This window comes from Staurois parvus, unplaced genomic scaffold (assembly GCF_062004578.1).
Source record: "Staurois parvus isolate SC_StPar_1 unplaced genomic scaffold, SC_StPar_1.0 ptg000264l, whole genome shotgun sequence".
Classification (NCBI taxonomy): domain Eukaryota; kingdom Metazoa; phylum Chordata; class Amphibia; order Anura; family Ranidae; genus Staurois; species Staurois parvus.
Window position 1 is genome coordinate 13,066,359 of NW_028318060.1, and position 23,430 is coordinate 13,089,788.

The window sequence follows — 23,430 nt, forward strand, 5'->3', positions numbered from 1 at the left end:
AGATGTTCTCCGCTGATAATCTCAGCACACAGATGGGCAGTGTATGACGGAGCGATGTCAGCCCTTCACTAGTGATCTGTGTTCTCCCTCCAGATTCTCCAGCCCAGAGGTGGAGAATTGATGGAACCGCAAACGAAGCAGAAGTAATTTACCACTGCTTAGTAAACGGTGTTTGACTGATATGTTACTGTAATCTCACGAGATTACAGTAACAGCAGCTGTTTTCTAGGGTTGAAAGCCTTTGTAGATTGCTTCTCTCCTTATTAGGAGAAGCGATCCACACCGCTTCATGAACAGGCATTCAGAGGAGAACTGTCTCCTCTGAGAATGCCAGAGAACTGAGCAGCGATCATTTACCACTGCTTGATAAAAGGACACCTGAATCAGTTGTTTATCAGTAGCAGATGGTCACATCCAGTCCTCTAAATATGTCGGCTAAGGCATTGCCATTGCCGATGCTGCCACCAATTTTCCAGCATGACTGATAAAACTAAACGAGAAGATCAGCGAAAAATGGTTGACGGGCTGGCCCCACTAACGGCATGATTTCGTGCGGACGAAAAATTGGCCGATAAACGACCCGTCTACGGCCTGCATAACAGGAGTGGGTACAAGGAGATGTTTAAAAGAACAGGAATTGTGCACAGCTGAAAGTGCCAATAAACTAGAGATCAGTGACACAGGAGACAGAAGATGAGTGTCAGAGAATGCAATCATCAGTCAGCGTGCAAAGAATATACCTGGATTTGGTTTGGGGCAGATTCAGCGGACATTACTACAGTTTGGATGCTGAATATGAACACCACTGAAATCAATCAGAGCCAAAAAGCAGCAGTAAATCGCCCCCCCAAAAATTGGGTCCCTTGAAGATTTAGGCCATAATGTGCTAGTACGCACTGCATACAGTACTAGCACATTATGACATACAGTATTCCCTTTCAAACTAAGCCCTCTATGGGCACACTGTCACCGTTGACAGGATTTCCATCTTCACCCAGTCTTTCTTCCAGGTTCGCAGGCTCCAGCTGTTTGAATGGTTGTGGTTGCGATGATGTCCCTCCCATGCATGCGTGCGTGGCATGGCACTCTGCATTCCACAGCATACTGTGTGTCCTTAATTCAGAGTATCACTGCACATGCGTTGGTGACATCATTGGCTATTGCAGATGTAAATATGTCCTAAATAGTGTACGAGGTGGTATCAAAACGTTTTGAGACTATTTTGTAACACGCCAACAGATGGCAGCTCAAGGCTGCACACAAAGTCGCATGGAGCACCGACCTTCATAAGTCAGTGTGCCAAAATACATCATCCTGTGTACATTGGGAGCTGTGCAACTAGTGCTATTCTGACCACATGCATTACCACGTCTGCTATTTCATCATGGACAGCAAGTTAGAACAAAGAGCAAACGTGAAATTCTAAGTGAAACCCATACACCCAAGTTTCGTCACCAGTAATGATCCTCAACATGAAGGATGTGTCATCCACTGCATGCTGACAGAGTTCTTGGCAGACTTCAACGCTGTCTTCCTTCTGCTCTTGGGTAAGCAGCCTGGGGATGAACTTGGCAACAACACAGTGGATTGCCTGGACTGATCTGTATGAAACACCAACAATGGCAGCAATGTTGTGGATTGTCCTCCGACAATCATCATGCACACGTTGCCGAATAGTGTCGACATTTCTGAGGGTTGAGTTTTTCTTCCTGATCTCTCGTCATCTTCCAGTAATGTTCTTCCCCTCTTGAAGCACGCATGTCACTCAAAACACCTAGAAGGACTCATTGGAGAAAGTTGCAAAAACATGTTAAATGTCTCCGTGGCAGATTTTCTTAGTTTCACACAAAATTTCAAAACGTGGTAATGCATATGGTCAGAATAGCACCAGTTGCACAGCTTCCAATGTACACAGGACAATGTCTTTTGGCACACTGAGTTACGAAGGCCGGTGCTCCATGTGTTTGTGTGTGCAACCTTGTGCTGCCATCTGCTGGCGTGTTACAAAACTAGTCTCTAAACTTCTTGATACCAACTCGTATGTTTAGGAGATAATCATTGTACCCATAGGTAAGCTTGTTTGCACCATGGCAGCAAGTGCCAGGTGAGGCAGACTGCCTCCAGCCTGGCTTGGTTCAATCCTCTCCCGTGAAAGACGCTGAACCCATGTGCTCACAGAACATAAATGCCACTCCCAACATGCAATGGGGTCACCCTAGCCTGCAATTGGCCAGGACTGTATCCATATTCATGCTGCTCATTTGCCTAGTTCCCTCCCAGGTTCTGGAAGGCTCTCATAGCTTCATGAAGGCCGGCAGAATTTAGACAAACTCAGTAGAACCAGAGCAGTATGAGCAGACCTAACTAAACAATCACAGAACTCTGCTAAGCAGAGAGACCAATTAGATTTTCCTAACTGTCTCTCTGTTAAGCAGAGAAACACAGCTATACTATTCTAACTATACAAATCCTAGCACCCAACTAGGAGGATGTTACATAAAAATCAAACATTTTTCATTTGAGTGCAACCCATCATAACAGAGGATGAAACTCTAAAATAAATATTCCAGCAACTCCCAATACTGGCTTTCAGACAACCCCCCAACCTCAGACATAAACTAATCAACAGGAAACTTCATTCTGATTAGGATTTCACAAATAATGGAAGCAAACCCTGCAATAAAAAAAGCTGCAAACTGTGCAACCAAATCAATCCATCTACAAACGCCACACACACACAAAAGCAACCTTCAATATCAAAATATCACCGGATCATACAGTTGCACCTCCAGTAATAATGTGTACATCATTCAATGCAATAAATGTAGCAAAGGATCTTATGTTGGTGAAACAGGACAGCAGTTACAAACAGTTTTACAAACCCTTCTATAACTGCCCCCCCCCCCTTCCCCCAGTCTTTAGCTCTTTCTCTGTTTTATCTCACTATGATAGTTTAATTACATTGCTGTGTACATTTGTTTTTTTTTGTTTTGTTTTTTTTATCTTCGGAGAATGTTTTATTTTAACTTCTTGCCGACCAGCCACTGCAGAAATACGGTGGCTGGTCGGCACGGCTGGGCAAAACCACGTTTTAAAACATGCGTTTGAAAAACGGGTAGGGGGCGCGCGCAAGGCGCGGGTCGCGCCCTACCCATCCCGCCAATCGCGGCCGCGGGTGTCAGTCACCGGGTCACGGCCGGTCATTACCTACCGTGTCCCGGCGATTAGCGGCAATCACTGACAGAGAGGACGGCTGCAGTGTTTACACTGCAGCTGTGATTTCTGTCAGTCCCCTGTCAGCTCCTGACATGCTGATCCGGAGAGAAGAGTTTATCTCTCCAGATCAGCGTGTTCCCATGCAGTACACACCCCCGCCCCCTAGTAAAACACTCCCCTCACACAGTTCATCCTTTCAGTAACTAAAAAAGTTAACCCCTTTCTACCCCAGCGCCATTAGTACAGTGTCAGTGTTTTTTTTTTTTCACTGATCACTGTATTGGTGTCACTGGGGATGTCAGTGACCCCAAGTCAGTGTACCTCCAGTGTCAGAATGTCTGCCGCAGTCCCGCAGTCCTGCCATAAGTCGCTGATCGCCGCCATAAGTCGCTGATCGCTGCCATTATTAGTATAAAAAAAATTTAAAATCCCAGTATCTTTACCGCCATTTGTAAACCATATAACTTTCCCGTAAACCAATTAATTTACACGTATTGGGTTTTTTTTTAGCAAAGACATGTCGCAGAATACATTTTGGCCGAAATTTATGACTAAATTTGATTTTTACATTTTTTTACTGGACATGTTTTATAGCAAAAAGTCCATAATATTGTTTTTTTTCCTCAAAATTGTAAGCTTTTTTTTTATAGCGCAAAAAATTAAAAACGCACAGGCGATCAAATACCACCGTAAGAAAGCTCAATTTGTGGGAAAAAAGGATGTAAATTTCATTTATGTACTGTATTGCATGACCGCGCAATTGTCCGTTAAACTAGCGCAGCGCTGTATAGCAAAAAAATGGCGTAAATTGCAGTATCTATACCATAGTTTGTAGACGCTATAACTTTCACACAAAGCAATCAATATACATATATCGGGATTTCTTTTACCAAAAACATGTAGCAGAATACATTTTGGCCTAAATTTATAACCAACTTTGAGTTTACTATATATTTTTTATAGCTGAAGGTAAAAAATATCGGTTTTCTTCAAAATTTTTGGTCTTTTTTTGTTTATAGCGTGAAAAATAAAAAGCGCACAGGTGATCAAATACCACTGAAAGAAAGCTCTATTTGTGTAAAAAAAGGTTGTAAATTTCGTTTGGGTGCAGCATTGCATGACCGCGCAATTGTCAGTTGAATTAGTGCAGCGCCGAGTAGCAAAAAGAGGCCTGGTCATTAAGGGGGGTAAATCCTCAGGAGGGCAAGTGGTTAATATTCTGCTAAAACTTTGTATATTAGTACTGCTTGGACCTTAAAGAAGGGGGTACACCCCAAAAGCTTGTCCTGAAAAATTGTATGTTAGTGCAAATAAAAAAGTATCACGGACATCGCTCAATTGTTTCTGTCATTTGAGTGCAGTAATTTACTCATGTGTTTACGCATTTAGGCCCCTTGCACACAATGTTATACTGATGTTTACTCAGGAACTTGTGATGCCCATGTGCAAGGGGCCACAATACTGACAAGAAGAATTTTACTCGTCTATACTCATCTGTACACTTACACACCTTTACTCACCTATACTCAACATTACTCAGGTCTTTTGCTCACAGTTTTGGGCCCATTGCATATGGGAGTCACAAATTCCTGAGTAAGCAACAGAAATTATGACGTCTGTATGCAAGGGGTCTTAGAGCCTGTAAGCCCCAACTAACAATAAGTGGGCCCCCATGTGAGTGAGTAAGGGGTACACAGTATCTACTCACTTGAAAAAAAATATAAACCACAAATAAACACTCTGACACTTTTTGGCAAGTTCTTTAATAAACAATAAAAAAAACCAAAATAAGTCCCGTAATGTAAGTTCATCATCAATCACATCGATCCGAAATGCAAATCAATGTCAATCACAATGAAGAACACTCACTGATGACAGCTCATCCCTTGTTATCAGCATTAGAATGACTTATCCTCTGACCCTCTAAAGAGCGTCATACCATTCTTAGTCATAGTGATAATTAGAGATGAGCGAATCGAAGTATCCGAAGTGGAATTCGAGTCGAATATCGGAAAAATTTCGATTCGTGCCGAATCCGAAAAACAGCCTAATTCGGACGCGCGAATCGAAATTTTTCCGAAAATGGCGGCTGACATGTGCGGCGACGGAGCGGGGATGTCGGGGAAGGCGCGCAGACAAGGCGCGCTGCCCCATAATGCATTCCTCAACGACATGTGATCGCATCAGCCAATCAGCAGCCAGCCAGCGAGCACTGTGTAATGGTCGAGGTATATATAGCGGCCATTTTGGAAATCTTCATTTGCCTGCAGTCATTGAACAGAGGCAGACCGCTCTGTACTAGGGACAGGGACAGAGTTAGGGCCACAGAAACGAGAATTGGGGACAGAGAGAAGTTACTTAGGGACAGAGAACCATTACTCAGGGACACAGACTTGTTAATGAGGGCCACAGAATCGTTATTTAGGGACAAAGAAACGCTAGTTAGGGCCACAGAATTCATACTCAGGGACAGACAGAATTTTCACTCAGTGCCAGAGAATTGTTACTTAGGGCCACAGAAACGTTATTAGGGCATCAGAATTTTTACTCAGGGACAGACAGAATTGTTACTGAGTGCCAGAGAATTGTTACTCAGGGACAGACAGAATTGTTACTGAGTGCCAGAGAATTCTTACTCAGGGCCACAGAATTCATTCTCAGGGACAGACAGAATTGTTACTCAGGGACAGACAGAATTGTTACTGAGTGCCAGAGAATTGTTACTCAGGGACAGACAGAATTGTTACTGAGTGCCAGAGAATTGTTACTCAGGGACAGACAGAATTGTTACTGAGTGCCAGAGAATTGTTACTCAGGGACAGACAGAATTGTTACTGAGTGCCAGAGAATTGTTACTCGCACAGACACAAAATTGTTACTTGCACAGACACAGAATTGTTACTCGCACAGACAGAATTGTTACTCAGGGCCACAGAATTCATACTCAGGGACAGACAGAATTGTTACTGAGTGCCAGAGAATTGTTACTCAGGGACAGACAGAATTGTTACTGAGTGCCAGAGAATTGTTACTCAGGGACAGACAGAATTGTTACTGAGTGCCAGAGAATTGTTACTCAGGGACAGACAGAATTGTTACTGAGTGCCAGAGAATTGTTACTCGCACAGACACAAAATTGTTACTTGCACAGACACAGAATTGTTACTCGCACAGACACAGAATTGTTACTCAGGGCCACAGAATTCATACTCAGGGACAGACAGAATTGTTACTGAGTGCCAGAGAATTGTTACTCAGGGACAGACAGAATTGTTACTGAGTGCCAGAGAATTGTTACTCAGGGACAGACAGAATTGTTACTGAGTGCCAGAGAATTGTTACTCGCACAGACACAAAATTGTTACTTGCACAGACACAGAATTGTTACTCGCACAGACACAGAATTGTTACTCAGGGCCACAGAATTCATACTCAGGGACAGACAGAATTGTTACTGAGTGCCAGAGAATTGTTACTCAGGGACAGACAGAATTGTTACTGAGTGCCAGAGAATTGTTACTCAGGGACAGACAGAATTGTTACTGAGTGCCAGAGAATTGTTACTCGCACAGACACAAAATTGTTACTTGCACAGACACAGAATTGTTACTCGCACAGACACAGAATTGTTACTGAGTGCCAGAGAATTGTTACTCAGGGACAGACAGAATTGTTACTGAGTGCCAGAGAATTGTTACTCAGGGACAGACAGAATTGTTACTGAGTGCCAGAGAATTGTTACTCAGGGACAGACAGAATTGTTACTGAGTGCCAGAGAATTGTTACTCGCACAGACACAAAATTGTTACTTGCACAGACACAGAATTGTTACTCGCACAGACACAGAATTGTTACTCAGGGCCACAGAATTCATACTCAGGGACAGACAGAATTGTTACTGAGTGCCAGAGAATTGTTACTCAGGGACAGACAGAATTGTTACTGAGTGCCAGAGAATTGTTACTCAGGGACAGACAGAATTGTTACTGAGTGCCAGAGAATTGTTACTCGCACAGACACAAAATTGTTACTTGCACAGACACAGAATTGTTACTCGCACAGACACAGAATTGTTACTCAGGGCCACAGAATTCATACTCAGGGACAGACAGAATTGTTACTGAGTGCCAGAGAATTGTTACTTAGGGACAGACAGAATTGTTACTGAGTGCCAGAGAATTGTTACTCAGGGACAGACAGAATTGTTACTGAGTGCCAGAGAATTGTTACTCGCACAGACACAAAATTGTTACTTGCACAGACACAGAATTGTTACTCGCACAGACACAGAATTGTTACTCAGGGCCACAGAATTCATACTCAGGGACAGACAGAATTGTTACTGAGTGCCAGAGAATTGTTACTCAGGGACAGACAGAATTGTTACTGAGTGCCAGAGAATTGTTACTCAGGGACAGACAGAATTGTTACTGAGTGCCAGAGAATTGTTACTCGCACAGACACAAAATTGTTACTTGCACAGACACAGAATTGTTACTCGCACAGACACAGAATTGTTACTCAGGGCCACAGAATTCATACTCAGGGACAGACAGAATTGTTACTGAGTGCCAGAGAATTGTTACTCAGGGACAGACAGAATTGTTACTGAGTGCCAGAGAATTGTTACTCAGGGACAGACAGAATTGTTACTGAGTGCCAGAGAATTGTTACTCGCACAGACACAAAATTGTTACTTGCACAGACACAGAATTGTTACTCGCACAGACACAGAATTGTTACTCAGGGCCACAGAATTCATACTCAGGGACAGACAGAATTGTTACTGAGTGCCAGAGAATTGTTACTTAGGGACAGACAGAATTGTTACTGAGTGCCAGAGAATTGTTACTCAGGGACAGACAGAATTGTTACTGAGTGCCAGAGAATTGTTACTCGCACAGACACAAAATTGTTACTTGCACAGACACAGAATTGTTACTCGCACAGACACAGAATTGTTACTCAGGGCCACAGAATTCATACTCAGGGACAGACAGAATTGTTACTGAGTGCCAGAGAATTGTTACTCAGGGACAGACAGAATTGTTACTGAGTGCCAGAGAATTGTTACTCAGGGACAGACAGAATTGTTACTGAGTGCCAGAGAATTGTTACTCGCACAGACACAAAATTGTTACTTGCACAGACACAGAATTGTTACTCGCACAGACACAGAATTGTTACTCAGGGCCACAGAATTCATACTCAGGGACAGACAGAATTGTTACTGAGTGCCAGAGAATTGTTACTCAGGGACAGACAGAATTGTTACTGAGTGCCAGAGAATTGTTACTCAGGGACAGACAGAATTGTTACTGAGTGCCAGAGAATTGTTACTCGCACAGACACAAAATTGTTACTTGCACAGACACAGAATTGTTACTCGCACAGACACAGAATTGTTACTCAGGGCCACAGAATTCATACTCAGGGACAGACAGAATTGTTACTGAGTGCCAGAGAATTGTTACTCAGGGACAGACAGAATTGTTACTGAGTGCCAGAGAATTGTTACTCGCACAGACACAAAATTGTTACTTGCACAGACACAGAATTGTTACTCGCACAGACACAGAATTGTTACTCAGGGCCACAGAATTCATACTCAGGGACAGACAGAATTGTTACTGAGTGCCAGAGAATTGTTACTCAGGGACAGACAGAATTGTTACTGAGTGCCAGAGAATTGTTACTCAGGGACAGACAGAATTGTTACTGAGTGCCAGAGAATTGTTACTCGCACAGACACAAAATTGTTACTTGCACAGACACAGAATTGTTACTCGCACAGACACAGAATTGTTACTCGCACAGACACAGAATTGTTACTCAGGGCCACAGAATTCATACTCAGGGACAGACAGAATTGTTACTGAGTGCCAGAGAATTGTTACTCAGGGACACCTAATCGTTGAATTAAATAGTATGTCAGACAACATGCAGAGGAGTGGCAGAGGAGGCAATGTTTTAGGAGCGAGCAGACGTGGCAGCAGAGGAAGGGGTCGAGGCAGCAGTATTCGCAGCCAGAGGCCAGTGCTCCCGGTGTCATCCAGCGGTCGTGTCTCCACCGACAACCCTGCCGTCATTGATTGGTTGGCTCGGTCGTCTTCCTCTTCCCAGGTCACCTCTGACACCTACAGCCAACGGTCGGTGGGTACGTCAGACACAACCGTTAGTTGGCATGGCCCGGGAGCAAGCCCACTGAAATCACGTGTCCTCTACCTGCCCCTGTCCTTTGCTGTTCCCTCACCAAGCGAAGTATCGCATGCTGTGGGCTCAGCCCCACTGTACAGTGAGGAAGAGCTAACAGAGGGCGGTCAGGAACGGGGGGAGACATCGGCCTTTTCAGCAGCCAAGCGAACAAGTACTGGCGAGGAGAGTGGCTCGGTAGCCGGTCTAGAGACAGGTCTGTCTCCTGACCCAGACGCAGCCGAGGGGGCTAGTAGTGAGGCGGAGACCCTACTTGATGATGAGGAGGTTGATCGCACTTGGCAGCCTCGTCGTCATCAGGCAATTTCTTCCGCATCATCAGGAGAAGAGGGTGGCAGCTTGGCAGCGAGCAAAACAGTCGGTGGGTTGCCCAGGAGACAGCAGCAGGGTCGCATCAGTGTCAGTGGAGCCAAACGTCCACGGAGTAGAGCACCAGCTCCACTGCAGCCTACCACCACGGCCAGTAGTGGTGCCGGTGCGCACGGAGGAAGTAGCAGTCAGCCAGTGAAGAGTAGCGGGGGCAAAGTTTCCTACTCGGTGGTGTGGCAATTTTTCCTCAAGCCGCCCGAGGAAGTAAACGTAGCCGTATGTCGACTATGTGGCCAGAAATGCAAGCGTGGCCAGGGGGCCCATGTTGGGACTACAGCGTTGCGTCAGCATATGCAGCGTCACCATTCGGTGGCCTGGGAAAACCGTGATAAACATACGGCGGTTCTGCCTGCCCCAGCCCCCACTCCATCACCCGCTCCGTTACTTGCTCCGTCACCCGACGTCGTCAATCGCCCTCTATCAGCCAGTCAAGGCTCCAACACCTCTGCTGAGGGGAGTTGTCGCTCGTTGGCATCTTCCGCTCGTTCAGATGCTCCTTCTCCTGCTACTCCTCTTCTCGGATTCCGTCAACAGTCTTTCTTGGAATCCGTATCCAAGAGACAACAGTTTGCGAGCACGCACCCGACGGTGCAAAAGCTGAACGTCCTCCTGTCCAAGTTGCTGGTGCTGCAGTCCCTCCCTTTCCAACTGGTGGACTCAGCACCTTTCCGAGAAATGATGGCTTGTGCCGCGCCGCGGTGGAGAGTGCCAAGCCGTCATTTCTTTGCCCAAAAGGCAGTGCCAGCCCTGCATTCACATGTAGAAGAGATGGTGGGCCAGTCTTTGAGCATGTCGGTCTCTGCCAAAGTGCACGGCAGCGCCGACGTGTGGAGCTGTAACTACGGTCAGGGACAGTACATGTCATTTACGGCCCACTGGGTGAACGTGGTGCCGGCACAGCCGCACCAGCAACTTGGACAGGTCACGACGCTTTTGCCTCCACGTTTGCACGTCCTTGGTCCAGCAAGCATGTCCGCCTCTACCACCTCTTTTTCCGCCGTGTCCTCAGCCGCCACCCCCGTGCCAAGTCCCATTACCCGACCGGCATATCACATGTGCAGGGCGCAACGGTGTCACGCTGTGCTGCACCTGGTATGCCTTGGCGAACGTAGTCACACAGGGGAGGAACTGCTGAGTGTAATGAACAGAGAAATCGACAGATGGCTGTCTCCGCGCAAACTAAAAATCGGAACCATGTTGACTGACAACGGAAAGAACATGGTGTCTGCTCTGCGTCAAGGAAGGTTGTGCCATGCGCCATGCATGGCTCACGTGTTCAATCTGGTTGTCAAGCGGTTCCTAAAATCCACCATCCCACTGCAAGACATCCTTAAAATGTCACGTAAACTGTGCATGCATTTCAGCCATTCCTACACCGCAAAGAACACCCTCATTGAGCTGCAGCGGCAGAACGGAATTCCACAGCATCGCCTGATCTGCGACGTTGCAACAAGGTGGAATTCAACCCTACACATGTTAGACCGCCTTTACGAGCAGCGAAAGGCCATCACCGATTTCCTGATGTTACAAGCGGATAAAGGTACTCCCCTGTGTAACTTAGATGTCAGCCATTGGCAGCTCATGCGTGACACCTGCCGCTTGCTCAGGCCCTTTGAGGAGGCCACGCTATTCGTGAGTCGGCAGGACTATGGGATGAACGACGTCATTCCTCTGTTGCACGTCCTGGAACAAATGCTGTTAACAATGGCTGGTCAGGGTGCGGTAGACGTGGCGCACAGATCTCAACGCCACATGACCCCTGTGGGGGCAGGACAGGAAGAAGAGGAGGAGGTAGAGGAGGACATTTGTGCTCAGGAATTATTGAGTGAAATGGGTGGTTTTTCCACTCAGCGGACAGGAGTGGAGGAGCAGGAGCATCTGGTAGAGGAGGAGGAGGAGGAGACAGAGGACCCAGACGCACCGTGGCAGTATGCTGTGGAGATGGAGGCAGGGAGTCCCTCGCATTCCTTGGCACAAATGGCCCATAGCATGCTCGGTTGCTTGCGTAGCGACAGCCGAATAATAACCATCAGACAGAGGGATGACTTTTGGCTGTCCACCTTGTTGGACCCTCGCTACCGGTCCAAAATGGTGGCCTTTTTCACACCTGCTGAGAGGGAGGCCAAAATTACGTACTATAAAAACCACCTATGTAGTCAGTTGGTCTCTGCCTTTGTGCGCCAACGTCCATCCTCAGACACTGTGGGCCCTGTGCGCTCGCGTTCCGCTGGCATGGCAGCAGGGGAGGGGTGGGGTGGTAGGAGCAGTGGCAGCTCCACCAGCAGTGGCTGCCTCAGTCTGCAGTCGATGATGAGTAGCTTTCTTCACCAGCGCAGTGAGGAAACTACTAACCAGCCGCAGCAGCAGCAGCAGCATCAGGTGGACCTGGAGCAGGAGCTCAAACAACAGGCTTGGGCCTACTTGGACAGCACCCTGCCAACCGAGGTAGACAATCCCCTTGACTACTGGGCAACGAAACTTGACCTTTGGCCCCAACTAGCTGAATTTGCCCTTGAAAGGCTGTCATGCCCGGCCAGTAGCGTGGCATCGGAGCACGTGTTTAGTGCGGCAGGAGGTATTGTAACTCCGCGGAGGACACGACTGTCCACCCAAAGTGTGGAGAGACTCACGTTTGTGAAAATGAATCAGGCGTGGATTAGTCTGGATTTCAAACCACCAGTTCCTGACACAACTGACTAAATCCGCCATGAATCATGCCTCAAACATGTGCCACTTTCAGGTCTCCTCACACTGCTGGTGTGTTTAATTTTTTGACATAGGGTGCTGGCAGATTACGGGCCTCCTATAGCTGCTGCCAGGCCCCTAATCTGCCATAGGCCCCTATATACCGCCTCCTCATGCTGCTGCTAGGTCCAGAGTCTCTCATGGGTCCCTGTACGGCCTCCCATTGCTGCTGTCTCCATCGCCACACTCTGCTGCCATGTGCCACTTTCAGGTCTCTTCACACTGCTGGTGTGTTTAATTTTTTGACATAGGGTGCAGGCAGATTACGGGCCTCCTATAGCTGCTGCCAGGCCCCTAATCTGCCATGGGCCCCTATATACCGCCTCCTCATGCTGCTGCCAAGTCCAGAGTCTCTCATGGGTCCCTGTACGGCCTCCCATTGCTGCTGTCTCCATCGCCACACTCTGCTGCCATGTGCCACTTTCAGGTCTCTTCACACTGCTGGTGTGTTAAATTTTTTGACATAGGGTGCAGGCAGATTACGGGCCTCCTATAGCTGCTGCCAGGCCCCTAATCTGCCATGGGCCCCTATATACCGCCTCCTCATGCTGCTGCCAAGTCCAGAGTCTCTCATGGGTCCCTGTACGGCCTCCCATTGCTGCTGTCTCCATCGCCACACTCTGCTGCCATGTGCCACTTTCAGGTCTCTTCACACTGCTGGTGTGTTAAATTTTTTGACATAGGGTGCAGGCAGATTACGGGCCTCACATAGCTGCTGCCAGGCCCCTAATCTGCCATGGGCCCCTATATACCGCCTCCTCATGCTGCTGCCAAGTCTAGAGTCTGTCATGGGTCCCTGTACGGCCTCCCATTGCTGCTGTCTCCATCGCCACACTCTGCCATGTGCCACTTTCAGGTCTCTTCACACTGCTGGTGTGTTTAATTTTTTGACATAGGGTGCAGGCAGATTACGGGCCTCACATAGCTGCTGCCAGGCGCCTAATCTGCCATGGGCCCCTATATACCGCCTCCTCATGCTGCTGCCAAGTCCAGAGTCTCTCATGGGTCCCTGTACGGCCTCCCATTGCTGCTGTCTCCATCGCCACACTCTGCTGCCATGTGCCACTTTCAGGTCTCTTCACACTGCTGGTGTGTTAAATTTTTTGACATAGGGTGCAGGCAGATTACGGGCCTCCTATAGCTGCTGCCAGGCCCCTAATCTGCCATGGGCCCCTATATACCGCCTCCTCATGCTGCTGCCAAGTCCAGAGTCTCTCATGGGTCCCTGTACGGCCTCCCATTGCTGCTGTCTCCATCGCCACACTCTGCTGCCATGTGCCACTTTCAGGTCTCTTCACACTGCTGGTGTGTTAAATTTTTTGACATAGGGTGCAGGCAGATTACGGGCCTCACATAGCTGCTGCCAGGCCCCTAATCTGCCATGGGCCCCTATATACCGCCTCCTCATGCTGCTGCCAAGTCTAGAGTCTCTCATGGGTCCCTGTACGGCCTCCCATTGCTGCTGTCTCCATCGCCACACTCTGCTGCCATGTGCCACTTTCAGGTCTCTTCACACTGCTGGTGTGTTAAATTTTTTGACATAGGGTGCAGGCAGATTACGGGCCTCCTATAGCTGCTGCCAGGCCCCTAATCTGCCATGGGCCCCTATATACCGCCTCCTCATGCTGCTGCCAAGTCCAGAGTCTCTCATGGGTCCCTGTACGGCCTCCCATTGCTGCTGTCTCCATCGCCACACTCTGCTGCCATGTGCCACTTTCAGGTCTCTTCACACTGCTGGTGTGTTAAATTTTTTGACATAGGGTGCAGGCAGATTACGGGCCTCACATAGCTGCTGCCAGGCCCCTAATCTGCCATGGGCCCCTATATACCGCCTCCTCATGCTGCTGCCAAGTCCAGAGTCTCTCATGGGTCCCTGTACGGCCTCCCATTGCTGCTGTCTCCATCGCCACACTCTGCTGCCATGTGCCACTTTCAGGTCTCTTCACACTGCTGGTGTGTTAAATTTTTTGACATAGGGTGCAGGCAGATTACGGGCCTCCTATAGCTGCTGCCAGGCCCCTAATCTGCCATGGGCCCCTATATACCGCCTCCTCATGCTGCTGCCAAGTCCAGAGTCTCTCATGGGTCCCTGTACGGCCTCCCATTGCTGCTGTCTCCATCGCCACACTCTGCTGCCATGTGCCACTTTCAGGTCTCTTCACACTGCTGGTGTGTTAAATTTTTTGACATAGGGTGCAGGCAGATTACGGGCCTCACATAGCTGCTGCCAGGCCCCTAATCTGCCATGGGCCCCTATATACCGCCTCCTCATGCTGCTGCCAAGTCCAGAGTCTCTCATGGGTCCCTGTACGGCCTCCCATTGCTGCTGTCTCCATCGCCACAATCTGCTGCCATGTGCCACTTTCAGGTCTCTTCACACTGCTGGTGTGTTAAATTTTTTGACATAGGGTGCAGGCAGATTACGGGCCTCACATAGCTGCTGCCAGGCCCCTAATCTGCCATGGGCCCCTATATACCGCCTCCTCATGCTGCTGCCAAGTCTAGAGTCTGTCATGGGTCCCTGTACGGCCTCCCATTGCTGCTGTCTCCATCGCCACACTCTGCCATGTGCCACTTTCAGGTCTCTTCACACTGCTGGTGTGTTTAATTTTTTGACATAGGGTGCAGGCAGATTACGGGCCTCACATAGCTGCTGCCAGGCCCCTAATCTGCCATGGGCCCCTATATACCGCCTCCTCATGCTGCTGCCAAGTCCAGAGTCTCTCATGGGTCCCTGTACGGCCTCCCATTGCTGCTGTCTCCATCGCCACACTCTGCTGCCATGTGCCACTTTCAGGTCTCTTCACACTGCTGGTGTGTTTAATTTTTTGACATAGGGTGCAGGCAGATTACGGGCCTCACATAGCTGCTGCCAGGCCCCTAATCTGCCATGGGCCCCTATATACCGCCTCCTCATGCTGCTGCCAAGTCTAGAGTCTGTCATGGGTCCCTGTACGGCCTCCCATTGCTGCTGTCTCCATCGCCACACTCTGCCATGTGCCACTTTCAGGTCTCTTCACACTGCTGGTGTGTTTAATTTTTTGACATACAGTAGGGTGCTGCAAGATAACGGGCCTCACATAGCTGCTGCCAGGCCCCTAATCTGCCATGGGCCCCTATATACCGCCTCCTCATGCTGCTGCCAAGTCCAGAGTCTCTCATGGGTCCCTGTACGGCCTCCCATTGCTGCTGTCTCCATCGCCACACTCTGCTGCCATGTGCCACTTTCAGGTCTCTTCACACTGCTGGTGTGTTAAATTTTTTGACATAGGGTGCAGGCAGATTACGGGCCTCCTATAGCTGCTGCCAGGCCCCTAATCTGCCATGGGCCCCTATATACCGCCTCCTCATGCTGCTGCCAAGTCCAGAGTCTCTCATGGGTCCCTGTACGGCCTCCCATTGCTGCTGTCTCCATCGCCACACTCTGCTGCCATGTGCCACTTTCAGGTCTCTTCACACTGCTGGTGTGTTAAATTTTTTGACATAGGGTGCAGGCAGATTACGGGCCTCACATAGCTGCTGCCAGGCCCCTAATCTGCCATGGGCCCCTATATACCGCCTCCTCATGCTGCTGCCAAGTCCAGAGTCTCTCATGGGTCCCTGTACGGCCTCCCATTGCTGCTGTCTCCATCGCCACACTCTGCTGCCATGTGCCACTTTCAGGTCTCTTCACACTGCTGGTGTGTTAAATTTTTTGACATAGGGTGCAGGCAGATTACGGGCCTCACATAGCTGCTGCCAGGCCCCTAATCTGCCATGGGCCCCTATATACCGCCTCCTCATGCTGCTGCCAAGTCTAGAGTCTGTCATGGGTCCCTGTACGGCCTCCCATTGCTGCTGTCTCCATCGCCACACTCTGCCATGTGCCACTTTCAGGTCTCTTCACACTGCTGGTGTGTTTAATTTTTTGACATAGGGTGCAGGCAGATTACGGGCCTCACATAGCTGCTGCCAGGCCCCTAATCTTCCATGGGCCCCTATATACCGCCTCCTCATGCTGCTGCCAAGTCCAGAGTCTCTCATGGGTCCCTGTACGGCCTCCCATTGCTGCTGTCTCCATCGCCACACTCTGCTGCCATGTGCCACTTTCAGGTCTCTTCACACTGCTGGTGTGTTTAATTTTTTGACATAGGGTGCAGGCAGATTACGGGCCTCACATAGCTGCTGCCAGGCCCCTAATCTGCCATGGGCCCCTATATACCGCCTCCTCATGCTGCTGCCAAGTCTAGAGTCTCTCATGGGTCCCTGTACGGCCTCCCATTGCTGCTGTCTCCATCGCCACACTCTGCTGCCATGTGCCACTTTCAGGTCTCTTCACACTGCTGGTGTGTTTAATTTTTTGACATAGGGTGCAGGCAGATTACGGGCCTCACATAGCTGCTACCAGGCCCCTAATCTGCCATGGGCCCCTATATACCGCCTCCTCATGCTGCTGCCAAGTCCAGAGTCTCTCATGGGTCCCTGTACGGCCTCCCATTGCTGCTGTCTCCATCGCCACACTCTGCTGCCATGTGCCACTTTCAGGTCTCTTCACACTGCTGGTGTGTTAAATTTTTTGACATAGGGTGCAGGCAGATTACGGGCCTCACATAGCTGCTGCCAGGCCCCTAATCTGCCATGGACCCCTATATACCGCCTCCTCATGCTGCTGCCAAGTCTAGAGTCTCTCATGGGTCCCTGTACGGCCTCCCATTGCTGCTGTCTCCATCGCCACACTCTGCTGCCATGTGCCACTTTCAGGTCTCTTCACACTGCTGGTGTGTTTAATTTTTTGACATAGGGTGCTGCAAGATAACGGGCCTCACATAGCTGCTGCCAGGCCCCTAATCTGCCATGGGCCCCTATATACCGCCTCCTCATGCTGCTGCCAAGTCCAGAGTCTCTCATGGGTCCCTGTACGGCCTCCCATTGCTGCTGTCTCCATCGCCACACTCTGCTGCCATGTGCCACTTTCAGGTCTCTTCACACTGCTGGTGTGTTAAATTTTTTGACATAGGGTGCAGGCAGATTACGGGCCTCACATAGCTGCTGCCAGGCCCCTAATCTGCCATGGGCCCCTATATACCGCCTCCTCATGCTGCTGCCAAGTCTAGAGTCTGTCATGGGTCCCTGTACGGCCTCCCATTGCTGCTGTCTCCATCGCCACACTCTGCCATGTGCCACTTTCAGGTCTCTTCACACTGCTGGTGTGTTTAATTTTTTGACATAGGGTGCTGCAAGATAACGGGCCTCACATAGCTGCTGCCAGGCCCCTAATCTGCCATGGGCCCCTATATACCGCCTCCTCATGCTGCTGCCAAGTCCAGAGTCTCTCATGGGTCCCTGTACGGCCTCCCATTGCTGCTGTCTCCATCGCCACACTCTGCTGCCATGTGCCACTTTCAGCTCTCTTCACACTGCTGGTGTGTTAAATTTTTTGACATAGGGTGCAGGCAGATTACGGGCCTCACATAGCTGCTGCCAGGCCCCTAATCTGCCATGGGCCCCTATATACCGCCTCCTCATGCTGCTGCCAAGTCCAGAGTCTCTCATGGGTCCCTGTACGGCCTCCCATTGCTGCTGTCTCCATCGCCACACTCTGCTGCCATGTGCCACTTTCAGGTCTCTTCACACTGCTGGTGTGTTAAATTTTTTGACATAGGGTGCAGGCAGATTACGGGCCTCCTATAGCTGCTGCCAGGCCCCTAATCTGCCATGGGCCCCTATATACCGCCTCCTCATGCTGCTGCCAAGTCCAGAGTCTCTCATGGGTCCCTGTACGGCCTCCCATTGCTGCTGTCTCCATCGCCACACTCTGCTGCCATGTGCCACTTTCAGGTCTCTTCACACTGCTGGTGTGTTAAATTTTTTGACATAGGGTGCAGGCAGATTACGGGCCTCACATAGCTGCTGCCAGGCCCCTAATCTGCCATGGGCCCCTATATACCGCCTCCTCATGCTGCTGCCAAGTCCAGAGTCTCTCATGGGTCCCTGTACGGCCTCCCATTGCTGCTGTCTCCATCGCCACACTCTGCTGCCATGTGCCACTTTCAGGTCTCTTCACACTGCTGGTGTGTTAAATTTTTTGACATAGGGTGCAGGCAGATTACGGGCCTCACATAGCTGCTGCCAGGCCCCTAATCTGCCATGGGCCCCTATATACCGCCTCCTCATGCTGCTGCCAAGTCTAGAGTCTGTCATGGGTCCCTGTACGGCCTCCCATTGCTGCTGTCTCCATCGCCACACTCTGCCATGTGCCACTTTCAGGTCTCTTCACACTGCTGGTGTGTTTAATTTTTTGACATAGGGTGCAGGCAGATTACGGGCCTCACATAGCTGCTGCCAGGCCCCTAATCTGCCATGGGCCCCTATATACCGCCTCCTCATGCTGCTGCCAAGTCCAGAGTCTCTCATGGGTCCCTGTACGGCCTCCCATTGCTGCTGTCTCCATCGCCACACTCTGCTTCCATGTGCCACTTTCAGGTCTCTTCACACTGCTGGTGTGTTTAATTTTTTGACATAGGGTGCAGGCAGATTACGGGCCTCACATAGCTGCTGCCAGGCCCCTAATCTGCCATGGGCCCCTATATACCGCCTCCTCATGCTGCTGCCAAGTCTAGAGTCTCTCATGGGTCCCTGTACGGCCTCCCATTGCTGCTGTCTCCATCGCCACACTCTGCTGCCATGTGCCACTTTCAGGTCTCTTCACACTGCTGGTGTGTTTAATTTTTTGACATAGGGTGCAGGCAGATTACGGGCCTCACATAGCTGCTACCAGGCCCCTAATCTGCCATGGGCCCCTATATACCGCCTCCTCATGCTGCTGCCAAGTCCAGAGTCTCTCATGGGTCCCTGTACGGCCTCCCATTGCTGCTGTCTCCATCGCCACACTCTGCTGCCATGTGCCACTTTCAGGTCTCTTCACACTGCTGGTGTGTTAAATTTTTTGACATAGGGTGCAGGCAGATTACGGGCCTCACATAGCTTCTGCCAGGCCCCTAATCTGCCATGGGCCCCTATATACCGCCTCCTCATGCTGCTGCCAAGTCTAGAGTCTCTCATGGGTCCCTGTACGGCCTCCCATTGCTGCTGTCTCCATCGCCACACTCTGCTGCCATGTGCCACTTTCAGGTCTCTTCACACTGCTGGTGTGTTAAATTTTTTGACATAGGGTGCTGCAAGATAACGGGCCTCACATAGCTGCTGCCAGGCCCCTAATCTGCCATGGGCCCCTATATACCGCCTCCTCATGCTGCTGCCAAGTCCAGAGTCTCTCATGGGTCCCTGTACGGCCTCCCATTGCTGCTGTCTCCATCGCCACACTCTGCTGCCATGTGCCACTTTCAGGTCTCTTCACACTGCTGGTGTGTTAAATTTTTTGACATAGGGTGCAGGCAGATTACGGGCCTCACATAGCTGCTGCCAGGCCCCTAATCTGCCATGGGCCCCTATATACCGCCTCCTCATGCTGCTGCCAAGTCTAGAGTCTGTCATGGGTCCCTGTACGGCCTCCCATTGCTGCTGTCTCCATCGCCACACTCTGCCATGTGCCACTTTCAGGTCTCTTCACACTGCTGGTGTGTTTAATTTTTTGACATAGGGTGCTGCAAGATAACGGGCCTCACATAGCTGCTGCCAGGCCCCTAATCTGCCATGGGCCCCTATATACCGCCTCCTCATGCTGCTGCCAAGTCCAGAGTCTCTCATGGGTCCCTGTACGGCCTCCCATTGCTGCTGTCTCCATCGCCACACTCTGCTGCCATGTGCCACTTTCAGGTCTCTTCACACTGCTGGTGTGTTTAATTTTTTGACATAGGGTGCAGGCAGATTACGGGCCTCACATAGCTGCTGCCAGGCCCCTAATCTGCCATGGGCCCCTATATACCGCCTCCTCATGCTGCTGCCAAGTCCAGAGTCTCTCATGGGTCCCTGTACGGCCTCCCATTGCTGCTGTCTCCATCGCCACACTCTGCTGCCATGAGCCACTTTCAGGTCTCTTCACACTGCTGGTGTGTTAAATTTTTTGACATAGGGTGCAGGCAGATTACGGGCCTCACATAGCTGCTGCCAGGCCCCTAATCTGCCATGGGCCCCTATATACCGCCTCCTCATGCTGCTGCCAAGTCCAGAGTCTCTCATGGGTCCCTGTACGGCCTCCCATTGCTGCTGTCTCCATCGCCACACTCTGCTGCCATGTGCCACTTTCAGGTCTCTTCACACTGCTGGTGTGTTTAATTTTTTGACATAGGGTGCAGGCAGATTACGGGCCTCACATAGCTGCTGCCAGGCCCCTAATCTGCCATGGGCCCCTATATACCGCCTCCTCATGCTGCTGCCAAGTCCAGAGTCTCTCATGGGTCCCTGTACGGCCTCCCATTGCTGCTGTCTCCATCGCCACACTCTGCTGCCATGTGCCACTTTCAGGTCTCTTCACACTGCTGGTGTGTTAAATTTTTTGACATAGGGTGCTGGCAGATTACGGGCCTCCCATTGCTGCTGCCAGACATGTAATCTGCCATGGGCCCCCGTACCGACTCCTCATGCTGTGACGTTGCAACAAGGTGTAATTCAACCCTACATATGTTAGACCGCCTTTACGAACAGCTAAAGGCCATCACAGATTTCCTGATGTTAAAAGCGGATAAAGGTACTCCCTGTGTAACTTAGATGTCAGCCATTGTCAGCTCATGTGTGACACCTGCGCTTGCTCAGGCCCTTTGTGGAGGCCACGCTATTCGTGAGTCGGCAGGACTATGGGATGAATGAGGTCAAATCGGCCATGGGCCCCCGTGCCGCCTGTTCACGCTGATGCTGGTCCCACAGTGTGACCTGGGTCCCTGTACGGCCTCCCATTGCTTCCACTCTGCCATGTACCTCTTTGAAATCTCCTCACACTCCTGCGGTTGTCCATTTTGTCATAGGTTGCTGGCAGATTAGCGGCCTTCCATAGGTGCCGCCAGGCCCCATATCGACCATGGGCCCCCGTACCTCCTGGTCACGCTGCTGCTGAGCCCACAGTGTGACCTGGGTCCCTGTACGGCCTCCCATTGCTTCCACTCTGCCATGTGCCACTTTGAAATCTCCTCACACTCCTGCGGTTGTCCATTTTGTCATAGGTTGCTGGCAGATTACAGGCCTTCCATAGGTGCCACCAAGCCCCATATCGGCCATGGGCCCCCGTACCGCCTGGTCACGCTGCTGCTGGGCCCACAGTGTGACCTGGGTCCCTGTACCGCCTCCCATTGCTCCCACTCTGCCATGTGCCACTTTCAGGTCTCCTCACGCTCCTGCTGGTTTCCATTTTGTCATAGGTTGCTGTATGGCCTCCCATTGCTGCTGCCTCCACCGCCACACTGTGGCTCCAAACACTGGTTTTGGCCCCGTGACTGCCCAAATGAGTGAAGTGTGCGGTGATTCTAAGATCGACGGCACTCATCTGCATGTCATACTGACAGACAGTATTATTTCTCTTCCCCAGCAGACTCCAAGGGCATTTAAATTAAAGGTACAGTGTTCTGCACTAATATTAAGTCTCTCTGAAGCCTAGAAACACCCTTTTTTAAGTTAAATTCACAGCGAATTTATTTGACTCGAATCGAATATTGTCCACGAATTCGCCGAATCAGTCGAATCGAATTTTTCATTTCTTCGCTCATCTCTAGTGATAATACTTTAAAAGAGGAGAGCAGGGAAGTTAAACATGCTATTTTTAAAAATGATAATTTTTTTTTTTATTATTATGAAGGAATGGCCAGTAAGTGTGACACTGTACAGCAGGTGCCTGCTCTAATCTCTGCTAATACCCTAATTCCCCACTGGTGACATTCAGCATCCTATGAAAGTACTAACATTCTAAAAGTCGGTCTTTGCAAAGGGCTGGTCATCCCCCTTTCCATCTCTACATGTCAGTGCTTGAACCTGTCATTTGCCAGCTTTAATTGCAGCAGGTCTCAGCAGCATACAGTACTAGAGCAATGAAAGCAAAAATAGACACCTAATGGCATTTGCGTTTCTTTCAATTCACATTTAGTATAAGCTTGCCCATACTCTATTTGATTGTTACCATAGTTTTGCTAGCAAGCATGATAAAAAACAAATATTCAGCTGTTACCTCCACACACAAGGGAGGGCTTACTGCGCAGTGGTGAAGATTTGGTCTGGCTGAAAAGCACTGCATATGGGAGGTGGTTTAGAAGTTAAATGGAATCTGAGTTTATTTACAGTCTATTTTGTGAGTACAGTCTTGTACTCACAAAGTAGTCTGCATATTGAGTTTTACAAAAACACATAAATCTTAGAACAAAATATAATTTTTCATTACCGTTCCATTATATATGCTTTTCCATCTGAGCCTACTTTAGGGCTACCTATCAGCCAACAACTGCTTGAACTGCTAGTTTACAAAATATAGTCAGGACAGTTTAAATTGTAATTCCATGTCATAGTAATATAATTGTAAAGCTTGTTTTTGTTTTTTTAACTAAAATAACAAAACATGTTATACTTACCTGCTCTGTGCAATGGCATTGCACAGAGTAGCCTCCGAACATCCTCTTCTGCAGTCCTCCGACAGTGATTTCAACTCCTCCTCTTCTGTGTCTGCCACCATAGCAAGCCACTTGCTGTTGGGGCAAACATGCTATCTCGATCCCTGTCAGGGATCCTACAGCGGTAGCCTCTAGCACTCCACAGACCGGATTCCCCCAAGGCGCGGAATCTAAGTCCCTACCTGCTTGTTCACCAGGGCCCCTGATGGTGGGGATGGACTTGGAGCAGGCCGAGACCAGGTCGCGGCCCTTGAGTTCACCCAGCTGTGGTAGAAGCACCGTTGGAGGTGTATAGCAGGTGAGAGTCTGATGTGAGGAGGTCACAAGAGCAGCGTCAGGCAGGCTGGGTCGGTAACAGTGG